At 42.4% G+C, this 10963-nt stretch overlaps 1 protein-coding gene across 1 annotated transcript in view; it reads left to right on the plus strand.

Moving 5' to 3' along the window:
- The window catches only part of spata17 (spermatogenesis associated 17), a 33565-nt gene that overhangs the window by 20291 nt on the left and 2311 nt on the right, over window positions 1–10963 (plus strand). The window lies entirely within an intron of this gene.

A 10963-nucleotide genomic window follows, 5' to 3' on the forward strand; every position in this document is an offset into this window, starting at 1 on the left:
TGACCCCTCTCCATGTATACGTAAATGAGGTGTGTGTGTGTGTGTGTGTGTGTGTGTGTGTGTGTGTGTGTGTGAGAGTATAAGTATATAAGAGAGAGAATGTATGTGCGTGGGCCCTGCGGTCTGGTCCAGGCATTAGGTAATTGACTGTGTCTTTGCTCAAGGCCTTTCATGGATCACCGTCCTTTATTAGCTCACTTCCCAGCACACACACACACACACACACACACACACACACACACACACACAAAGTTCCCAACAGCTCCACCCCAACCTCTTACCCCCCACCACCAGCACCCAGACCCAATTGCCCGGAAACGAGGAGTGAAACAAGAGAGAGAGAGGGAGAGGAGCAAGGGAAGGAGAGAGCGGCGGCCCCAGGAAGTGGAGATAAATAAGTATGTGGAGTGAGTGGGTGGGTGAACAGGGTCTCCTGCAGCTGACGACAAGAGCCGGGGGAGTAAGATCAGTTTTTCTCCCTGCATCTATGCTATATTTAAAAACAATACAGTATTGATGGAATGCTCGTAGGGCTTTTGTGTTTGAGCATGTGTGGCAAATGAAGATTTTCTCTGTCGCTATTCAAATTAAAGCCATCCATTTTTTAGCTCACCATTTACCACCATTAGAGAGCCTACGTGTGGACATTTGCCAAAGCTCAAACGCATTGCAGGCTGCGAGTCAAAGCATTAGCCATTATTGAACCCTATTTGCAACAAAACAAACAACAGCATATATATTGTATTGTACGTATGGTTTCTGCAAATTCTATGTGCATGCATACTGACACACATTCATACATACTGGCTGAACTTGACCTCACTTTGATAATACGACTGCTGCTGTGTAGGATGTTGTTTTTTAAGATGCTCTCAGCCCAGTCGTGTCATACTGCTGTCACTCAGAGCTCATCAGATCTCAGATTTTCCCCTTTCATCTTTCTGTCTGACGCTCCACCTCTTTGTATCTCTCTCTACCTCTGTTTACGCTCTCTTTCTTCTCTCATTCTGTGGTAATTAGTGCATTAGTCCTATCGTTGGCATCACCCCCAGCTACAGCAGCAGCCAGCAGAGCTTCTTGTCACAGCTCAGAGGGCCAATGGAGTGGACAGCTCAACCCTGGTACTCATCTTCTTCATACCGTGCCCAGCCAGCCTCCCCCAGCCACATTATCTAGCTATGTTATTCAGCAATGCTCCTAATTATTTTCAAACCCTTGCCACAGCCCTCTCGCCCAGCCTCTAACACATTACCTCACCCAACTTGTAATCATCACCCTTAGCCTAGCTTCAGCCCTCGACACAGCCTGAAGCCTCATCATTGACATAGCCCAGTTTTCTTCTAGTTCCACCATAGTTGTCTTGCTTGACCATCACAGCTCTTGGCATTATGCACACAGCATGCCCAATCCAAACCAAGCCCGAGACATAGCCAATGAGTCCTCGACCTTTATTTACCTTAGCCATCTGTATTACAGTCAGAAAATCTATCAATGCAAGTGTGGCACAGTGTGTCAAGACACACGCATCCACATATAATCACAGAGGTGCCAGTCCCCACCTCTTCAGGATCTCAATGGCCCCAGCTTAGGTCAACAGGGGCTGTGTAGTAGTTGCCCTTTCTCCAGCTTCTATGTGCCCTTGCCTCAACTTCCCAGTTTCCAGGAGCAGTGTTATCACGTGTGTCTGATGTTATATATGCATAGTTGTACGTTTCGGGAGGGGGGGGGGTGACCGTTTTTTTTCCCTCTGTCATACCGACGTAGTGATGCTGGTTACCTACATGGGTCAACATGCATCATCTAACCGGACTTTGCGACCCTCCTTCAGACCGGGGTTCAATGCAGATCTTACACTACACTTAAAGGGACAGTGCTGTATTTAGGTCTTACACAAATATGGCAAGAACATGAATTACTTTGTTATTATGAAGAAAGACTAGGTTTTGTGAGTGACTGCCTGAACCTCTTCACGTTTAATATGGCCAACACTCTAACGTCCATGGTTCTATAACATACTCAACGGTTTTTAGCTTCTGCACAAGCTAAGTACACCAGCAATAACTCATTTCAAATGCAGACATGGGAAAGCCCTCTCTGGCCATGCTAATTTTGTGGTTGTGTTAGTAGCCACGTCACCAGCGGTAGTGCCTGTAACCATAGAAGATAGCTAATTAGGAGGCTACGTGCTTATCAAGTACACTACAGTGAGTGGTCACGTCTGTGTCTGTCTGCGCTCCAAGCATTTCCTTCCCCTCGCATTAGACTGACAGCCGTCACAACTTTCAAAAGCTAGCGTCTGATCAGAACCAACACACACTGATACACACCGGAACACATGTTTGCACAAGCATCCTTGCTTTCCTGAGCACATGCACATAGACAATCACATGCACACACATAAATTCATGCATATACACAGACTATTGCCGATAGCCTACCCACACATATACTTTAATGTTGCAACAGCGTTGTCCTCGTTACCTCCTCTCGCCACAACCCACACTCTCCTTCAAGGTACTCTGGTGTGGCTTCATTATTATCAGTATTGTATTGTGGGTGCAAAGCTTCAGGCAACAGGGACAGGAGAAGTGTGTCTACATACACATGGTAGCCCACTCTTAATAGCCTCAGCTGTAATGTATCACCACGATGCATGCAACTGATGTGTGAGGGATATTTTTAATGGGAACAGTATTCATTAGCAATTAATTCCTAGACGGAAATAGGCCACGTCCACGGCCAAGTAGAAACAATGGAATTAGATGGGGCAGCAACTGCGTGTCCACCTTTTTTATATGTGTCTGTCTGTATATGTATTTCTTATGTTATCGCATCCATCCATCTCCCCAGCTCTGCTGCATTAATGTCTTGGTTATTGCGGTGAGAAAGAAAGAACTCTAATTCTCCATAACCATTTTACTGCATGTGTAAAACGCCGCAGCCCCTTCATTTGCACAGCCGTAAAATGTTCCCCCTGCCTGACTCCTTCCTACTCAGGACCTCAGATTTATCAATTAACCCAACACTTTGCTTTCATTACGGTGGCATTTTGCACCGCGAAGCCTGCATACAGAGTAACACTCAGGGCCGAGTGCACACAACATGATGTCGAATGGACAGTCTCAATTAAATGACCAGCAATCATATTTTGTCGAGAAAGAATGACGTTAAACATTATTATTTATGGCCACAATTGTTAGACTCAACTTGATCAGATCACAGGTCACTTCAGGCCAATTTCTTTACTTAATCAAATGTCAAGCTCCTGTTTAAAACTAATAAATACGATGTGTCTATATTCACCAGTTTGGCATTGAGTAGGATTCAGAATTAGGTTTAGATTTGTTTCTCAAGGCCTGAATGCAATCTTCAGACCAACTGTAAATCAAGGCCTTTTTACTCACAAATCTATAGTCCGCTGGAAAAAAACTAAAGCAAAACGCCGACGAACCTTTAAAAAGTCTGGTGTCTTATTTTACATAAATGTATAGTAATCTTTTTGTGTTTTACTCTAATTGTCATTAGTGTTGCTATTACAATTATTACAATAAAAGTAAAAACTCTCATTGAAAGAAATCTTACAATCCTTAAAGCGTAGCATGAGGTTAGTGAGACTCTGCAATACAGCAGGAAATGATGTTTAGATGTACCATAATGAGAGACTTTATCTGGTTTATTAAAATAAATTCTCACACTAAATTCTCACACCGGTCAGAAATGATGCGTTTTAGTGCCCCCTCCCGTAAAAGCCCAGTCCGCTCTGATTGGTCAGCGTCTTTGGTCTTCCGCATCTGCACTGTCGCCGTCTTCACAGCAATCCTGCAGCCAGGGACTCGCTGTGTATGTATGTCAACCACACAGAGTTTAGCAGCACTTCGAAGGTGACTGTAACGTTGTGACATCACAACCTTACGCAAGGCATGACGGCTTGTTGAAAGGCACAGTTTCTGAATACAGCTCAATACAGCCTGTGCATTGAGCGTTTTGATACTGTCAAAGTATAAACCTGCTTTATATATTTTTTTAAACATGAAAGTCTCACTTTCTACAATATGGGACCTTTATTGACATTTTTTCTTTTCTTTTAGTAGTGATCCATTTAATTGGCAATGTACCAATGTCAGTTTAAATGCATCTAGCCAAGAGTTCTCAAACATTCCAAACCATAATGGTATTGTTAGCATAAATATATATATATATATATATATATATATATGTGGTCTTTAGAGTAAAACCATTATTTCGAGATACAATAACAATACACCGAATTAAAATGTATAATAATCTATGGTCATAACCATACTCATTCAGCCAGACAAAAAAGACAATTTTTATACATACTGTATAAAAATGCGTTGTCATGATGGTTATTTTAAGAAAAAGTTGAGATGGGAGATTGCTTTCAGGTTTATTTAGATAGTTTCCTCTCCATGTTTACATGTAAGAGAAAGCAAGTAGACAAGCAGTATAAGGATGTCTGTGCTTTTAATGGACCAGCTGTCCCTGTGCAGATATGCTCCACTGAACCATACTGTATGTAGTGTGGTATAATCACTGCCTTTCTCTGTCTCCATCTCCTGCCGTCACTCTTTTTTTCCCTCGCTGTCTTGTTTATTTTCACACTTGTTCTCCTTTTCTCTGTCCTCTTCATCTACAGTACTTTTTTTATGCCCCCCTACCCCACCCCTTTCCTCGCAAACTACGTGTTGTAGGTGTGTGTGCTATCACATACAACATGACAGGCCTCTCATACAACAGTGTGTTGGTGATAGACGTCAACCCTAGCTGTGGAATGCAAATGTTTTGGAACGACGCAATGGTGTAGATGGACACAGAGGATGCAGCAGACAGGATACATTGACTTACATGTGTGTGTTTTGCATTCAAAAAAGCAAAATAATACATTTTCTAATAGCAGGTTGAAGTGTGTTTTGATTTTCTTACGTTGCCTGTTTCATTTTAAATTGCACACACACAGGAGTCCATTGTTGTGCTCTGAACTCCTTTTATAATAATTGATAATACGATGACCTCTCATTCTTTTATATATTCACCTTTGTGTATCTTCTTTATCTGTCTATTGTCTCACCGATGAAGTGTCAGTTGGTGATCCGATGTGTGTATACGCGAAAGCATGTGTCACTGTGAGTGGTCATTTCAATGTGTGTGTTTGTGATTTGTATACTTTGTTTGTACACTTGGTAAAAGGCCTGATGTTTATGTGAAAGTCACATCTTTACCAATGCTATTAGATAGTTGATATATGCACATGCCTGTGTGTGTGTCTTATTGCAGGCCCTTATTCTCACCAGCCAGCACAGGGAGCGTGTGTGTGTGTGTGTGTGTGTGGGGGGGGGGGGGGGGGGGGGGGGGGGGGGGGGGGTTGGCAGTGGGATCTGGAAAGAGAAGCAATCACAAATACTTAAACCTGCAAATGGCCTTGATGTCCTGTGCTAAGCAGTCTGTGTTGACTGATGAGCCTGTTAACCCTGGCTGAAACAACTCCAGCACAGGGGATGAGACAGCAACGCTGGTCCCGGCTGTTCCTGGCTGTTCCTGGCCCATTTTGCATGGGAATTGTGCATATTTAATCTAAGGTGTGCCGAGGTGCAAAGACAAGCCCCCCTCTTCTCTGTTTCTCATTATAGATGTGTAATAGTGCCCTGAGGCTGGGGAGCCTTAATTCACCAGCCCGTCCTAATCTTACCCTCAGTCACAGCCCCCACCTTTCCTTATGGCCTACTCTCTACCCAAGTCAGTACGAGTCCCAGTTCTCTTCCCAAGATGTGTCTTACCTAGTCCTGTCCTACATAATGCGTTAGCCATGCAAGTCCTGGGCCAAAGCTTTTTTACCTTTCTACGCGAGCTTTCAGATAGAAAGCAGCCCAGTGTGAGAACAATGGTGGGGGAGCATTATCTGTAAGACAATAAAAGTATGATCCAAGAAGGCCGGTTTAAGTCTACTCTAAGTTTAAGGCTCATTAGAAGACAAAACACTGCACGGAGGTTTATAAGGATAGGATTTTACAACACTTGGAAATGATCACAGCAGATATTACCTCATCTTTTCTCACAGTGATCACGAGGTAACAGTGTGACATTCACATGATTTACATGACATTAGAGTGCACTACATCTTACCGGATGACACCGTTTTGTTGTCGACGCTAAACCTTCTTCAGCCCAGTCTGCTTGCCAAACTATCTTCATGCGGTTTGAGGCACTAATACGTTTTACTTTTAAAACAGGGTTTTGAAAACTCAATTTCAGAAAATACAATAGGGTGTTTTGTAAAAAATTGTGCTTGATATTTAAGATAGTCCTGACAATGACACATTTTGTGAAAAAAAAAAAAAAACTTTGTTCCAAGGCTGCAGGTCTTGCTCTGTCTCTCTTTTAAACACACATCGAATTTACACTAAAATGAACACTTACAAATCAAACTTTTACTAGCAAATGGGTCAAGAAATCTTGGAGACACATTTCTCACTTTGTCGTTTACTGCTCAACTCAAAGCTCTAGAAGTCCATGTCTGTCCATACAGTTTATTTGTGAACTTCACAATCGTTTCCACTCGTCGACACTATGTGGCAAACCCAGAGGTTTCAAACTAACACGGCGTCGTAGCGTTTCAAGAGCCTCCGTTTTGGGGATTTTAAAACTCAGGAGTAGTGTGGACGCTTGTCCCCCTGACAGATTATCTGGGAAGTAAAGCTGAACCTAACCTGAAAACAATATTAAATCAATATGCCATACATACATGCTAAACATATGACATTCAAGTGGAAGTGCTGAAAATAGATTTTTACAAATAATCTCACCTCTCCATGCTTTGTATTACTTCTGGAGGTTCAGCCAACTCTTCTAATTATTCTTTTTTTTTTTAAACTGGCTAATATTGGAGGATGGCAGATAAAATGCATGCAGGAAAGAAGTTTGATTGGCAAAGCACATTATTCAGAGCTGGTAAGGACACTATAAAACTACCCGACACCTCAAGGCAGAGAAATCAGTTGTTTTTTCTAACAAACTATCTCATTTTACAACTAAACAATACTCAATATGCTTCTGAAAAGTTGTCTATTGCCCCTTGAGATGGTTTCTTTGTTTCTCCATGTTGCATTAGTTGGGAATTCTGCATCCGTTCCATGATTAATGCGATTGAGTGTCAATGACAAGAGCTCTCTGAAGCATCTATCCATCTAATTCCATCTATCACTCCATCTCTCTCTCTCTCTCATCCCCCTCTAATCCAGCCAACGCTTCTCTGCAGGACAGAACAATTAATGTTTCTTCTCATTTACTCGTTCTTCTTACCCCTTTTCCCTCTTCCTTTTCTTCCTTTTCCTCTTCAGACGAGTTTTCTCATGCATGTCTCATGCATCGTATTACTTACTACCTTATGAGAGAAAAGTAAGTGTGAAGTGTGGAGTGTGTGTTTGTGTGTTTGTGTGTGTGTGGTTTGAAGAGGGACCCCATGGTGTGTATGTAATTTCTTGTTTGTACATGGTCCCAAACATCTTTGACCACTGCAGAGCGGGGGAGAGATGTTTAGAGAGACAGAGAGGTTGAACAAGACAAAAAAAGATTGAGAGAAAAGGAAAGAGTGGGGGGGAGACGGGAAAAACAGGATGATAACAAAAGCAGCTCGGATTTCACAGACGCATATTTCATCAATCATGTGAATAAGTCGTGGTGATTATGCATGGCGGTGGCAGGCCGAGGGGGGGCTGATTACCATACACCATAAAGGCTGCTTTCTTATCTCACACACACTGATTAGTTTCTGTCTGCAGATAGCCTCTCACTCTTCGCTCTTTTTCACACACACATACTCGCACACACATACACTCACACTTGCAGGGGTGCGTGTATCTCTGTAATACATGTAAACGTACAAACACACACACGCACACACACACACATACACACACACACACACACACATACACTCACACTTTCAGGGGTGCGTGTATCTCTGTAATACATGCAAACGTACAAACACACACACACACACACACACACACACACGCACGCACGCACGTACACACAATGATGCTAAAATACAGGTGAAGGGAATTTACCAGGTGTCAGTGGGCCAACCCCACAATCCAGATGAGAAAGTTTCCCAGTCTTTCATTTCTAACTGGTTTAACTTATCCTGGTGTCAAAATAATCTTCACAAGAACTGTGTTAAAACCATGTGATATACTGATATAACACTTCCCAAAACATGTCAAAGGTGGATGTGATTTCTGTCACAAATAGCAGTGTGACGGACTGTTGACGAACAGATCCCCCCTGCTGGTTCAGCACGCATGTGACCGGCGGGTTAATAACACGTTTCACCATCATAGTGTGAAATAAAGTTGTATTGCCGATCGGTATAACCCAATTATTAGTAAAAATCTGTGCTCAGGACATCAGCATTCATGCTTTCTATTTGCCAATCCCTGATAATGTTACATTGTGAACAACCAATCAGTGTGTGAATTGACAGGAGGAGAGCTTGTAACGATGGCAGCGCCACTAATGGCTAAAGTATGGAGGTCGGATTCAGTTACATTATGATGCATTCATTGAGCGAAGGTCAATTATATTGTTGTGATGTGTTCAAATGTAATCTTGTCAAATGTAGTTTTGGTGAGAAACTTATATAAATCTAGTTGGTTGAAGGAGATGTTATCACAACAATGTATAATAGATATTTGAAAGTGAATTATGAGCTGTTGAATTATGAGCTGTTGAATTTCCTAACACTAGCCAAAGCAGCTTATAATACATCAACAAAATTTTTTTTTTTATTTTCTGATCATTTGAATCATGGGTTTTTATGCAAAAAGAAACCCTATAAATTACTATATTAAACTAAAAGAACGCTCTGAGGATAACATTTGTCCATCAACAAACGGTTGATGGACAAATGTTATCCTTTTTTTCACTTCAGAGCGTTCTTTTCATTGAAATTATTTATTAGGGAGCTAAAAGGTTTTATTTGCGTGTTATTTTGCAAACATCTGTATGCATTTGACTTTATCCTCATTTTAGACCTGTTCGTCAATGGGTTATCATATCAATTTTAGCATTATGTTTGCAAAATAACACAAAAGACATGAATGAAAACATGTATATGTATCTTTCAGGACCTTCGCTTCACTCAGTGGCCATACCATAATAACACGACTACATTTTGACTGTGGCTGTAGTTTCTTTCCTATAAATATTACCCTCCTCCCCCAGCTGCATAATTTGTTTTTTTCTTCTTTTTGCAGGAAACACATTCTTTTGCATCTTAAAATAGGTCTCTTCTTCTAAAAAAAAAAAAAGGAGAAGCAGTGTTTTTACAGCAGGCCTTTGACACCTTTGCATCTGAAATTTATTCCAACGAGACAGTTGTCTATTTTTACTGGCTTTTCTTAGTGGACTGAGTGGTTACTAGGAAATGAAAACCAACGTGGATTACTATCTTATTCTCAGGCTAATGTGTTGCAGTCTGTAGGTCCTTACCCTGCAACGTTGGCCTTTACATGGCGCAGAAGGAGAGAGAGAGTAAGCGAAGTGGGAGGAGGATGATGAGGTGAGGCTGGGGCAAAATTAGCTACGTATGAAAGGCCTCGCTTTGTGTCTCAACCAGGGAATTAGAAATTACTTCTTGTCTTGCGCTCCTCTCTCTCTCTCTCGCGCGCGCTCTGATATATAATGTAAACTCATTTAGTAACCAGGCTCGAGCTGCGTTGCGCTGTCTGAGTGTCTGCATGTGAGAAGTGTGCCTGGGACGCATTAGGGCCTCCTGACAGGGGCCTGGGTGAAATAAGTGAAATTAATGGAGCTCCTTTCATGTCGGACAAGGCCGCGGCACCCCTTTCACGCCGCGTACAGTCACAGAAAAGTCAATACTTTTTTATTACTCCTCGCTTGCCCTACATTCCCCGCTACAAGTGCTCTGTTCGCTAATTGGTTTCAGTTTGCAGAGAAAGAGAGAGAGAAACGGGAGAGAAAGAGAGGGAGAGTACTCCATCCCAAAGAACACTGAGGCAAATAAATCAATCTCATATTTTTTCTCCCCGCTGTCTTTTCTCATTGAGCAACATCATGGCAGAGAGAGGTAGAGATGAGAGAGAAATAAAGGAGAGAGCGAGAGGGTAAATGGTTGGTTAGAGCACGCCTGGTCCCCTGGGAGCATAATGATATCTGGGAGCCTGTTAATGGAGACGAGTGGTTAAAGTAGTCGAGGGCCAGGTCAACCCAGGGGGCTTCTAACCAGCAACCTCACCTCAGTTGGCTGCTTGCGCTCTGGGCGCACAATGGAGCATTCTACCAAAATATAGTTTCAGACAGACGCTTTGATAGATTTGCAGAAAATGATTTGCAGATATTGGAATCAGTCTTTAACTGCGTCAAGGCCTGTGAAGTGACTGTTTGCATGGTGTTGCGTTTCTCAAGCCATCAGTTTGTCAGTATGTGTTGTTATCTTGCATTATGACACGTGGTGCTGAATGAACATAACAATGTGTGGCAGTAGCAGTACAAAATGAAGGTGGAAAAACATCTTGTGAACGATTTGGAATTTGACTGCTGTGGAAACTTCATAATTTGGTGTGTCTGCATTTCTGCAAGTATAGTGTGTGTGTGTGTGTGTGTATATGTGTGTACTAAATGTATGTGTCCTGTCTGCCAGTATGTTCACTGTTGTGCTAAGCTTAAGTGGCAGTGGGGTTAGCCTCTTTCAGAAACAGCACAGCCACAAATTGATGTGACACTTTGAACCCCCTTCATCCCTCCCCGCCAGCCCACCACCTCCCACACACACATACACACTCACACACACACACACACCAATCAGCCTCCAGTTAAAAGGAGGTTCCACCAGTCTCGTTTTCTTTCTGCATCCCAGCTTTCACAGCTCTAGAGTGTGGGCTAGGGTAGGTTTGGGGGGTTACAGCATGTGTGTATGTGTGTGCAT

This window comes from Cyclopterus lumpus, chromosome 3 (assembly GCF_009769545.1).
Source record: "Cyclopterus lumpus isolate fCycLum1 chromosome 3, fCycLum1.pri, whole genome shotgun sequence".
Lineage (NCBI taxonomy): Eukaryota > Metazoa > Chordata > Actinopteri > Perciformes > Cyclopteridae > Cyclopterus > Cyclopterus lumpus.